This window comes from Cryptomeria japonica, chromosome 6 (assembly GCF_030272615.1).
Source record: "Cryptomeria japonica chromosome 6, Sugi_1.0, whole genome shotgun sequence".
Lineage (NCBI taxonomy): Eukaryota > Viridiplantae > Streptophyta > Pinopsida > Cupressales > Cupressaceae > Cryptomeria > Cryptomeria japonica.
Window position 1 is genome coordinate 22,451,331 of NC_081410.1, and position 14,604 is coordinate 22,465,934.

Here is a 14,604-nt window from a genome sequence, read left to right on the forward strand (position 1 = left end):
GCACCTGTCACCATCTCATAAAACAATCTTGGATCAAGCACTCCAAGAGGCGTCAGTCCCTGCAAACCTGAACACGGACCAATTTCAAGCCATGGTTGGAAATCTAAAGTCATCACCTTGTCTCACTTTTTCCGAAAGTGACAACTCTTCATTCCAAAAACCTCATAATGCTTCGCTACACATTGAAGGCTTTATCAACCAACACAGGATCAAGTGAGTCTTGATCGATAATGGAGCAGGCCTAAACATTTGCACACTACAGTTGGTCACAGCATTGGGATATGCAATAGAATCAGTGGATCCTCGCAAGAAGATCACCATCAAGGCCTATGATGATGCAGAGCGTTCATCCAAAGGAGCTGTGGTACTACCAATCCGAGTGGGCCCTGTGGTAAAGCACATCATCTGTCAGGTTCTGGACCTTCCTCTGCAATATAATCTATTATTAGGGAGACCTTGGATACATGCCATGCAAGCCGTTCCATCTACCTACCATCAATGTATCAAGTTCCCACATAATGGTGCAGAGATCACAATCCTGGGCGATGCAAATCCCTTTGCATTTTGCCATAATATCAGCCATCAACCAGAGATTACTGTTCCTAATAATAGGGAAGCCATTTCCTCCACATCATATGAAAATCCCGCCTCTCTTGCCAGTTCAAACACCCCTATACCCAAGCAAGAAAAGCTTAAGATGAAAGTCGCAGAGGAAGGTCCTGGAGAATACAACTTGAGTCAGCTCTTTTGTGTGGGACAAATGCCCACTTCTCCTAGAACACATGGTAAACCACAGCAGTTACTCCAGCAACCACTAAACATGCCTGCATGTGCTTTGACGCCTTTTATCCTTGGAAAGAGTCAAGAGGAAGAGACACAAGATGAGGACCTAGTGGAATGGATCTATAAAGATCCCATCACCACTGATAAACCGCGAGTTACACTTCCTACAAAACAGTATGGCAAAGGCCTCCTCATTATGCAAAGAATGGGATATGATGGTCAGAGTGCTTTGGGATACTGCAAACAAGGACGACATGAACCTCTGTTACCAGAATTCAAGCCCAAAGGTAATACAGGCCTAGGCTTTGAAAAAGAAGTCCTTCCTAAACTCAGATTCAAAGGAAAACCCAGCAAACCATTTTGCCCACCTACTGCAAAGAGGACACCTTTCATAATCAAAGCACCATCAAACATTATCCCCACTGCCCCATCGAGGCTCACAACCCCACCACAACCATCTACAATACCAATCATCCCACCAAACGAACCAGTAATCCCATCAATAACACCAATAGCAGCAACAACTATATTGGAACCCACAGCAGCATCTATGGCACCAGCCCTTCCAACAGAAACCACTGAGGCAACACTACCGATACTTCCTGTACCAGATCTTTTAAACCCCATCACAATTCCTGCAGCACCGATCACTACAAAGATACATAAACCAATCACACCTGCCGTATTTAACTCCAAAGACATCCCAGTATGGTATAGCAATCGGATGCTGGAGAGTGATTCAGAGACCGACTCACATGAGTGGGAATTCGATTCAGTGCAACTTAATACTTCAGATGAGGAAGACACATCACCACCTCCACCATGCAAAGACATCCCTATTTACGGAGAAGCACAGATAAAGACCACTTGGGTACCTGAGCTGGAAACATCTTCCACAGACCCTACGTCTCATCCTACGCCTGATTCTGACAAGGAGAGTACCATCAACGACCTTCACCACACTGTCTTAACCCTCGCTGATACCTCTAACGAACTTAATCTAATCGATGAAGTAATGCCCATTATCCACCCTGAACTCATCGAATGGAACCAATCAAATCCTCCATGTCTTGACCTCTTCCAGAACGATGAGGCTATCATTGACTTTTTGGAATTAAGGGATAATCTACCAAGCGGGGATCACAAAGCTGGATTCGCCATTGAACTTAATAGCGCAGCATACTTCGGGGTGGATGCCAAACCCTTCAGCTGCAAAAATATAACAATAAAACATGGATCTTCTAGTGAAAACCACACTGTGGCACTATTTGATCTGACAACAGTAAAAAGAAAGAGCGTATCCAACGGTGAAAACCTCTCTGAGGCACTTGAGGATGAAGGGTTTGACATTCTCCCTGCAAGCACACAACAGGAACGATCCATGATTCTTATCGAGGAAACCAATGAATACAATGTGGGGACTCCTGAAAATCCTCATATCATACATCTGGCATCTCTTCTCACTCCAGAGAAACAGCCTAAGTTTATCAAGCTCTTCCAGCAGCGTCAGATCAACTTCGCATGGTCATATGCAGACATGCCTGGGCTTGATCCTGATTTAGTCATGCATCACCTCACCGTAGCAGAAGGAGCCAAACCTGTCAAGCAAAAGCTTCGTAAGATGCATCCCCAGATTGCAGTGCTAGTCAAAATAGAACTCAAGAAACTCCTCGATGTTGGTTTCATTAGACCAATTGATTATGCAGAATGGATCTCCAACATTGTGCCAGTCAACCAAAAGGGGGCATCCGCATTTGTACTGACTTCAGAGATCTAAATAAGGCCTGTCCTAAGGATGACTTCCCTCTACCAAATATCGACATCATAGTAGATTTGACAGCAGGACATGCCATGCTTTCACTCATGGATGGCTTTTCAGGATACAATCAAATAAAGATCGCACCAGAGGACCAACATAAGACAGCCTTCACATGTCCATGGGGCACATACTGCTGGAATGTAATGCCTTTTGGTCTAAAGAATGCAGGAGTGACCTATCAAAGAGCAATGACCACCATCTTCCATGACATGATGCATACTATAATGGAAGATTATGTGGATGATTTACTAGCAAAATCACTTACTAGAGAAGGACATCTTCACATCTTAGATAAAATCTTTGATAGACTGGAACAATACCATGTTCGACTCAACCCAAAGAAATGTGTCTTCGGAGTAACCTCCGGGAAGCTTCTAGGATACATTGTCTCAAGCAAAGGAATTGAGGTCGATCCAGCAAAGGTTAAGGCAATAATGGACATGCCACCTCCAAAGAATATCAGTCAGCTAAGGACATTACAAGGCCGACTTCAATCCATCCGAAGATTCATTGCACAATTGGCTGATAAGTGTCACCCATTCACACACTTGCTACACAAGAACATCCGCTTTCAGTGGGATGCTAGATGCCAGCAAGCATTTCAAGCACTTAAAGACTATCTCAAGAATCCACCATTGTTGATGCCACCAGATCCAAGCAGACCGTTGTTACGTTATATCTCAGCAACAAGTACAGCACTGGGTGTGCTACTGGCACAACATAATGCAGAAGGTAAAGAGTGTGTTGTATACTACATCTCTCGCACACTAGTTGGCTATGAACTCAATTATACACCTATTGAGCGAGCTTGCCTAGTAGTAATCTTAGCAGCCACTAAATTGCGGCACTATCTATTAACACACAAGGTACAACTCATCGCAAAGATTGATCCACTCAAGTACTTACTCAGCAAAGCAGCATTGACAGGTCGTTTGGCCAAATGGGTGATGATTCTAAGTGAATTTGACATTGAGTATGTGGACCGTAAAGCTATCAAAGGTCAGGTCATTGCAAATCAGTTGGCTGATGCACCTCTCATAGGTGATCATCCTCTCATTTCCAATTTTCCAGATGAAGAGATATTCATGATCACAGAAGTACAACCATGGAAACTATATTTTGATGGTTCATACACTAGGCACGGCTTGGGGGCAGGCATTTTGTTTATCACACCTCAAGGTGATAGCATCCCGAAGTCTTACAGGCTCACATTTCCATGCACAAACAACATAGCAGAGTATGAGGCCTTGATCACGGGACTCAGATTAGCCATACAATGGAAATTACAAGAACTGCAAGTATATGGCGATTCCCAACTAGTCATTCGACAAGGAACTGATGAATATCAGACCAAAGATGATAAACTCATGCCATATAAGCAAATGGTGGACAATCTAAAGACATCATTTACTACTATCACCTTTGAGCAGATACCAAGAGATCAGAATCAAGCTGCTGACGCTATGGCTACCATCGCATCTCTCCTAGATCTTCCACAAAATTCAACACGCTACGAGTTCTTGGTAGAACAGCTTTGGATCCCCGCTTATGATATCCCCGAATCTGAAATGATATGTCACCTTGTCAGTTCTGAATCCCCATGGTACGGTGAGTTCTACACCTATCTTCGCGATCATACCCTTCCTCCCAACCAATCAAATAACCAACGTAAAACCTTCATTCGCCAAACTGCTCGATATACCATTATTGCCGAAACCCTATATCGACGCGGTCTCGATGGTACTCTCCTTCGATGTCTGGAACAGGATGAGATAACAAAGGTTTTGGAAGAGGTACATGAAGGAATTTGCGGGACTCACTCAAGTGGTCCATCACTAGCCAAGAAGATCATGCGAGTTGGATACTATTGGCCATCTATGGAAAAGGATTCCTACTACTTTGTCAGGAAATGCAAGAAATGTCAAATTCATGGTGACCTGATACATGCACCAGCCCAGGAACTGCAACCAATCACAACACCATGGCCTTTTTGTCAATGGGGCCTTGACCTTGTGGGTAAGATTCATCCATCTTCATCCAACGGCCATAAATTCATTATTACCGCCACCGAATATTTCACCAAGTGGATCGAAGCTGTTCCACTTACCCAAGTCACCGGCAAGCAGATCGCCTCATTCATCCTCAATTACATCATCTACCGGTATGGTGTACCCATGTCCATCGTCACAGATAACGGTCTTCCTTTCAAAAATCAGGATGTCCGTGAACTTTGTGAGAAATTTCATATCCAACACCACTTTTCCACTCCCTATTACCCACAAGGCAATGGTCAGGCCGAAGCATCCAATAAAAACATATTAAGGATCCTCAAGAAAACAGTCAATGATGCCAGTCATGATTGGCATGTTCAATTGAATCCAGCATTATGGGCATATCGAACTAGCATTCAAACCCCTACAGGTGCAACTCCTTATTCATTAGTCTATGGTGCAAAAGCTATCTTACCTATTGAGGTTGAGATACCATCCTTACGGGTGTCATTGCACAATCTCATCGATGATGAAGCATACAGAGTCTCACGCCTTCAAGACTTAGAGTTACTTGATGAGAAGCGACAAGCTGCATATAATCACCTCAAAGCCTATCAGCAGCGCATGAGTAGAAACTACAATCACCGAGTTAGATCTCGTACATTTGAGGTAGGTGATCTTGTTCTTCGAGAGAATCCTCGCAACCAACCAAACAGAGAACATCAAGGCAAGTTTGAATCAAATTGGCTCGGCCCATATGTTGTCACTGCTGTATTCGGGTCCGGGGCATATCAGTTGGCCACATCAGATGGAGAACCACTCGCAGATCCAATCAATAGCATGCACCTCAAACGGTTTTATACCTAAGGTGTACAAGGCATCAGGCTCCCTTGCATATCAGAAAATACCAAAAACATTCAGAAAATGTCCTGAAGAAAATACAAAAACATTCAAAAAAAAAAAAAAAAAAGTAAAGAAAAATCATGCATCCAAACGGTGAACAACCACTCCGGTGGCACCTTGGGTAAGTGCGATGGTGAAAACCTGGCAAACAAGCACCACTCGTAAAGGCAATGGCTCCAATATCTTTCAGGCTCGTTGCGATCACATTCATGCACACATACGTCCATCCATCCCAACCATGGCTTGTTATTTGATCTACAATTAAGAAAGTACTCCATGCGTCTAGCATCCCACCTTTTCATAGTCAGGTCTACAAACTGGGGGCAATACCCTTACCCTAGTGATGGAAGTGGATTCTACATTGTCTTATATATCATTACGCTCTTCATTCAGACAATCATCAGAAAATATCCAAAAAACATTCAAAAATGACTCTCAAAATACCAAAAACATTCAAAATTGTTTCACAAAATCCAAAAAACATCGGAAAACCCATCAAAAAACACACAAAAACATGGCAACACCTTGTACATATTTATCCGATCAGATACAAAATAAACATTGACAACTACTCACACACTAACCATTCACCAATCAAACCAACACAATCAACATCAACAATCAAACTGTCTTCAATAAGGATGCATCCTTCCTTACCAAAACAAAGACAAAGTGACGTTTTCTTTGACAAGAAAATTATGTTAAGCTATCAAATACTTGGTTGATTTGTGAGTACAATCGTTTGTTGATCTGTATCGAAATCTTTTAGCATTGTTTTGTATCATTTGCACATTATTTCCGATGAAGTTCTGGGGCATGTACTAATGGTGTCTACGTGGGCAGTTCACCATGCTACGTGATCATAGGCAAAAATACAGTCATCAATCACTACGGCTTGCTGACTACAGCGTATACCTCGACCATATGAGCATGAACCATTACCAAGGATCCTTATTCTTTATTCTTTATGTAAATATGCTGTTTGGTTGCAGGTACAATGCTCATCCTTTGGTTCCTCTTCCTCCAAATTGGATAAAGGTTTTATTTCTTAGTACGGTATGCACTTGTCTCGAGATCTGATCAGCCTAAGATCAAGGAGGACAATCCAAGTCATACATGAAAGGAGATAATCCTTGTCTGTTCCGCAAGCAATACTCTGGTCAACTTGATCCATTATATCAAGTTGCTTGTATTAACTTGCTATATTAAAATCCATGAAAGAAATACTCAGGTCATCTTGAATCATTGTGTCAAGATGCTTGTATTCTCTTCCAACATTTTAAAGCTCAATGATGAAAATAGAGCACTATGGATCGTCATTTCACCTCATCTGTTTATACATTTGCATTCCGTTGCATATCACCCATACATTCATTCATATGCAGCATTTACATGCAAAAATACCTAAAAGCTGGTCTTGGATACAATCACGACCGAGTACTCTGATACATCATCAATGCATCATGCAAAGTCTTAAAAACCTTGCATTCCTCATGATCATATCATCATTACATTTAGGTGCATCTTGCATTGCGACCATTCATGTCATTTTTAAACTTAAACATTGCATATAGTTCATTATTGACATTAGTTTTCATTAACAAAATCATTTTCATCATGGCATCAATCATAAATAATTAGATTCATTCATGGGATCAAATTGTCTTTGGTTGTTTTAAATCATTTACTAAGCATTTCATCCAGTGTAAATTATCCATTATCATGTTATTAATCTTTTCACCATTTATCATTTTGCATACATTTCTTTATAGTTAAAAGATGCATTCATTCATTACTAAGTATCTTCTTATGCTCATTGTAAGATTCATTCACATTGCATTCATTATCATTACATTAAGATGCAGTTATTATACTCATTAGTTATAGTATCATCCCATTATCATTTGTACTTACAAACATATTTTAAACGCATTTTAGATTCATAAGACCATTTGTTTACAAAACATTGGTTCATACCATTTCATATATCCATTTTACGTATGCATTCATTTTAAACACATTATCATATAAACACTTGTACTTTACATTTGTTTATCCATCTGTATTCATTTAGACATCATCATATAAACATTTGTACTTTACATTTTGTTTATCCATATTACATTCATCTAAAAAAACATCTAGATGCATATTTATACATATATATCATTCATTCAAAACCATTGCATTGACATCATCACATAAATCATCTCATCATTACATTGCAATAGGAAACACCAAAAATCCTGTTCATAAACTCCAGCATAAGTATATATCATCATGGCATTCCATACATAAAGCATTACATCAAAATTCACATACATCATAAACATCTCAACCTGCAGTCATATGTCAGTATACAAACATCATAAATCATCATAAAAACATGCATAAAAGAGACATCTCATCAAATGCATACATGTACACATATCCATCTACGCAAGCAAACATAATCATGCATAAACATCCATCCATAATCACATGCATATCATCACAAATATGGGATCTCCTCACATATATCATCTCATATATCAGAATACAATGAAGTCTACAAAATCGGCTACCAAAGAGCCATCCAAGATACAGTCCCAAAAATAGACAATGATACAATACATGTATGCAAAAATGCTCTCTCAAATGCCACTCTGGCCAGATGTTGTACCACCACCACCCCTACCTACTCCACCGTTGGTACCTGCACCACCTGATCCATCTCTCCGTGGAGGCCTCATCGAACCCCCACTCCCTCCTGCATCCCCTGATCTCTCCTGCCGTAGAGGACCCATCACACCCCCACTGCTCTGCATCCTCTGTGATCGCTCGGATCTGGCCTGCCGCATCTGTGAATAGCTAAGAGCTCGCTGGCTAATCGGTCCCACCTGCTCATATAACCCTTGCCAGTACTCTATCTCCACTTGTACTCGCTGTATCTCCCTCATAACCTCTCCTGAAGGCCCCTGTGCACCAGTCCGCACTCTCTCCTGCAGCTCCGCCAATCTCTCCACCGCAGTATCTCTCTCCTGCATCACCACTGTCAGCTCTGACTCACGTGCAAATAGCTGCACATCTCTAGCTGCTACCTCTGCCTCTAATCTCTCTACCCGGGTCTGCAAATAACCTATCATGTGCTCCCGCAGATCCCCAGTAGCTCCCTCCCCCATGTCCATGGCTGCTGCACCTGTATCACCCCCTCCACTAGGTCCCTCCCCTGCACCTGTAGCCATCGGGATCTCTCTCTCCATCCCCCTCCCACTCAGCTGCACTCCTCCCTGCATCAAAGGTCCCTGTGATATCTGAAGAGGTAGTCCACCTCTCCCTCTCCGCTGCCTCGGCATCCCCAAACCTCCTCCACCTCCTCCTCCATCTCCTCCTCCTCCTCCTCCCCCACCTCCATCTCCTCCGCCACCTCCATCTCCACCTCCTCCTCCTCCTCCTCCTCCTCCTCGACCTCCTGCTCTCCGTCCTCGTCCTCGTCCTCTCTCATCCTCAAATGCTGGGATCGGCTCTGCCGGGTCTGATATCAGTAGCATCAGGTGTACCGCCCGATACTGTGTATACTCTGCTGTCACCCCTGCATCCACGACCCTCGGTCGTAAGTCCCATGGCCTCGCCTGCAGTGTCTGGAACTCTGCCAGTGCCTGATCATACGGTAGCACTGGACCCCATGCATACCGCTCTCGGATCACTCGTGCATACTCCCCTGATCCGATAGGCAGTCCCTGCTGCCGTCCAAACTGCCTCATCACCCGTCCCGACACCTGTCTCTCTACATGATACGAGGTCCTCCCAATGAGGAATCGGGTCATGAAGCAATACGGTAGTGCCTTCGCATCATCCTCCCATGGCTCACACTCCAAGTATGGCCGCCAGATCACTGCATCTAGGTCATCCAATGCCCGCCGCCACCACTCTAGCTTCCCCAAGTGGGGCTGGCTCATCATACCACTATACATAAACATATAGGGCTGGTCCACGGCTCGGAATCTCAGACTCACTGGTCGAGTCACTGGTAAGTGCTCCCATGCCCACACATGCAGCAGCGTCATGCCCACTGCTAGAGACCCCCGCCCTCTGTACACTACCTCGTGTAACTCCTAATACATGTGCGCTAACACGCATGGCCCCCAGGCATATCGGGTCCCCTCAGTCACCATCATCTCTATCACCTGTCCCCATCCCACCGCCAATCCATGTGACCGCCTGTTGGGACACAGAAGTCCTCCCACGATCCCTGACAATACTGCTGGAAGGGGCTCATATAGTGCCGCTATATCCTCCCATGCGATCGAGCCATCATCGATGTATACATCCTCATCAAAAATCCTCTGGCAAGACACCGTCCCCCAAGATCGATCATATGTCACCAGCTGCCCCCGAATCGGAATCCGAAGGATACGCCACACGTCCTCTAAAGTCACCGTCATCTTGCCCTGGGCCAGATGGAACGTGCACGTCTCACTGTGCCATCGCTCTGCCAATGCTGTAATCAGGCCGTGATTCATCCGAATCACAGGCATATGCATCACCTCGTAGAGGCGAGTAGCCGCAATACAATCAATCTCTATCTGCGTCAATCGATCCCGCAATCCCTGTGTCGCGGGGTGGCGCTCGCGTAACTGCAACACGCGCAGATCCTCCTGCACATAGACATTCATCCAACCACCATCAGTTGTTTTGTTATCAAACTTTCTTAAGTTTAAACCTAGACTATCATCAGATACTTTGATCAAGTATCTTCGGGTCTCAACAGGTAAGCAATCATGGCCGCCTAGACTTCAACAGGCATTTATCCTAACAAATGACCTAAGTCTCATCGGGTTGCTATGGTTCAAAACAACTCCCACTTCACCTCCCCATCCATCAATCGTTAGGCATCAGGAGATTTATTTTGTCCGAAACTGGGGCATCTCGTTATCTTAAGTCAAAAGCGCTATTTTATCTACAATAGCGCTAGTTCTACACAATAGCGCTACAACAAAACCAAAAGCGCTAAAACTGCCATACAATAGCGCTAAAAAACCAAAAGCGCTAAAAACGCTATACAATAGCGCTATTCCAAGACAATAGCGCTCAATTAACCCTACAATAGCGTTAATTTGTCAAAAGCGCTAAAACTTGCCTACAAACGCGCTAACTAATAGCAAAAGCGCTCAAACTAGCCTACAAAAGTGCTATTGCGGCACAATAGCGCTAATTCATGGAGCAAAAGCGCTAAAAACCTAGTTCCAGCGCTCTTGCTCCGACTTAACTTGGACTCAGCTAAAAACATATTAAAAATGCATGAAAAGAAAGTTTTTGAATTTGCGTACCGCTGGTCCATAGTCGGCTGGGCGCTGGAATCGTCGCACTCGCTCAAATCGGTACTCGATGATCGGAAACGGCATTGTTGCTCCTCCTTGCTCCTCCAAATGTCACTGTCAGAGCTCAAGTTTTCAACTGGTCGCGGTCACAAATGATCCTGTTTTCACCCCTTTCACCCCATTTATACCCCCCGCCGTCACCGTAACTTCGCCCCGCTCATCGCCGTGGTCCCCGTGAACTTCCCGAGCCCCCCATTTCTCCATATTTCTCCCGTTTTCTTCTATTTTTCCCTAGTATACCTAACTTCTTCTTTTTTATCTACCTCCCCTCCACTTTTCATTCTTTTTCGAGAGATCGTCCGATTTTTCAAAATTTATCGGCCCATCTCTCGAGGGGGCATACCACCCATTAAATTTACATTTTATGGGGCATTTCTTCACACCTATTTTTCTTTCTTCGAAACAATGCGATAAATTGCACCGTCTCAAAGAGGGGCAACTGTAGTCACATAAATCTGTCCATTTTAATTAAATGAATATTTCGTATTTATTTGATTAAAAATCCACTAGCCATCAATTAATTAAATTAATATTTAATTAATTTATCCCCAAACATTCTTCTATTAATTAGATAAATTATTCAATTTATTTTAATTAATTCATTAAATCCAATACAAATCAATTAAATAAATAAAATCTATTTATTTAATTAAATCCCCCTTTTCCTCTTTTAAATAAATTAAATAAAACATTTATTTAAATCATTATCCCCACCCCACTTGCATTTTCCTACAAATGCAACTTGCACACATTTTGAAATGAATTTTTATTTCAATAAAATCCTATTTTCCCTCACCCACCAAATCCACTTGCAAAATCTAATCCCCTTCTAGATTCTTCTAATCCTTTCCTAATTTGCCTAATCCATCCCCTAAATATTGTCACATTCCTAAGCAAAGGGAAGTCACTTCTCAAATGGCCCAAAGTCTTGGATAACCATTGAAGGTTTTCAACCTTCAACCACCAAAAACCCCAAAGTCTTTGAAAACCATTAAAGGCTTCCAACTTTCAACCACTTAATCCACAAAGTCTCCAATAACCATTAATGGTTAACCCAAACCCTCCTACATGGTTAAAACATTTGTTTTGACTCAACCTCCACCCAGCCCAAGGGTCTCATCAGGTCATTAATGCTTTGACCATGATTATCTCTTAATCATTTGCACAAAGGTTTATCCTTGGATTAACTCCTAATCCAGTGGGTAATCCTAATTTAGGCTTGACCCTTGGCCTTTAGATAACCATGAAGTCTTCTCAGGCATTCAATGCCTCCAACCTCTTCTCTCAACCCAATCCTGTGTTGACACTTGTCACTATTTTATTGATGCAAATTGTGCACATGGATCCCCAACTTTCAAGCTTGACCCTTGATTAAACCTTTCAATCCTGGCCATCCATTGCTCCATTTTTCCTATAAATAGAGCCCATTCCTTCATAATCCAGATCCTGAAAACTTGTAAGCATTTAGACTATAGCCATTTTAGAGAGCATTTAGCATAGCATAACTAAATCTTGTCTTTTTGGTAAAATCAATCATTTTAGCATTAAAAATAGCTTTTCATTTCATATTTGGAGCTATTCTAGAAATCTCAATCCTCCATAAGCATCCATAGTGCAAAAAGCTGCTAAGAGCTACACTATTTTGGAACTTGGAGAGGAGAGGAACAAGGGAGAAAGAGCTAATATCATGTTAAGAGATAGTTGGAGATATCTCATTGTCTTACTTCTTTAGTTAGATTCATTAGCATGTTTTTAGTGTCTCATTTGGTATGCCTTCATATGTTTTAGTTTTTGATTGATTAACTCTAACGTCTTGTGTGTTTTGTGTTGATTGATCATAAACTAACATTGTGTCATTTAGGAGGGCATCAGTTACATTAGCATAGCAGATTCTCTCCTCTATCGTTACTTCTTCTATGTGTTATTCTCATTCTTCTATTTGTTGTCCTTAGTGTTGTCTACTTGAGGACGATGCAAAACATTGAGATCTCTTTTAGTCTCTCTCATGTTGACTCAAAAGACACATGTGTTCCCTTCTTCTAGGTGACCTTCCTTGATTGGGGAATGAAGAACAATTATGCATACATACATATGATATACATGAATAATCATACAGCATACTGACCCCGAGGAAAGCGAAGTCACCTTGTGCTTTGTGTTTTGTGTCTATTATCCTTGGGCTTATCTCACACTTGGGGGCTAAATCCTTGCGATAACGTGCTCCTTTCCTTTCTCATTTCTTATATGTATCAGTACCTTAAAGCAATCACCCCCGGTAAGGCGTGTGCGATCGCTTTAACGTAGGGGGGCATACATCTCGTTCATGTCTTTTCAAGATACTTGAAAATTTCTTGGCAAATTTAGCCTTGCCTTGAAAATTTTTGATATCTTTCTTGCATGACTCATAGTGAGGGAACCTTACTACTGACAGTCATGGTTCTCCCTCGTGATCTTCCCTTTTATTTTGTCAATCGAAGTCGTAAGATCCCTAGTCCACTGGGGGCTTGGTGTGTCTTACGTCCTTGACGTGGTGAAAGTTTTTCAATGTTGTTTCCTTGTACTTTACCGAAAGTATGAGCATACATACTCCCGCTAAAGTGGGGGCTAAATGTAGCATCCTAAAATTGCGACACTTGCAATTTCGACTGCATTTCGGTCTTCACGATGGCGACGTGACACGCAACCTGAATGGAGACCCCGAAACCTGATTATGACACTGAAAACTGCATTTTCTTGCACCCTGGCCTGAACCTCCTTTGCACCCTGCTGTCCCGGGAGGTGGGACCAGAGCGCCCAGCGCCCTAGTCCTTCAGGACCAGGGCGCCCAGCGCCCTGGTCCCTGGGTCTTATTTTGGGCCCAGTCTCTTTTGGACTTCGGGTCTTTATGTTTGCAAATTAGAAAATTATCTTTCCTGGTCGGCCTAAGGTCGGGAAAATCAGTCTATCAGCCCTAATTGACAAGTATATAAACTACATTTGCCTCTCCCATTTGGGTAAGAAGGACATATGTGTACAAGCGTGGGAACTATACTCAAGCATTCAAGCATTCAAGCAATTGATCATTTCAAGTCTCCATTCAAGGCTAAGTGTTGCATTCAAGACAAGGATTCAACCATTGAAAAGGAGATCACATACTACATGCTACATACAACATACAACATACAACTAACAACAACATCTATACCTTCGCACATAAGGATACAAACATCCTTACAACAAGGTATTAGTACTTGTTTTACATTACATTTACAGCATTGCTCATTTCTTGGTTAATTCCAAAACCGGGGTTTGACCTAAAGGCAAACCCCTAATCCCTAACCCCCCAATCGTCTTCACTTTTCTGTGTGTAGGTTGCAGGTACGCGACTGAAATTGAAGATCTGGAATCCTTGTGCAGAGACGAACAGATCCCCCTTCGTTTCGCGGATTTTTCGGAGGACCGTGGCGCTCGGGCGCCATCGTCCCGACAACTTTCGCTCAAATTTGCAGGACAGTGTCGTATCGACATTTTACTGCTAATTCCAGGTCCACAGCTTCATACTGTATTCCTATCTCAGTTTATAAGTGAATCTTTCTCACTTTCTATGCATTCCTAGCTTAATTCTTCTATGCACATTCTTTACAAAAGAGGGTAGTCTTGTTGTCATAACCCTTGAAACTCATTTAGCATCCAATCTTGCATTACGTGGGATTGGATCTTGTGGGTTTCAACCCCTCTTTTGAATGTAAAGTCTCTCCCCTAAGTGAAA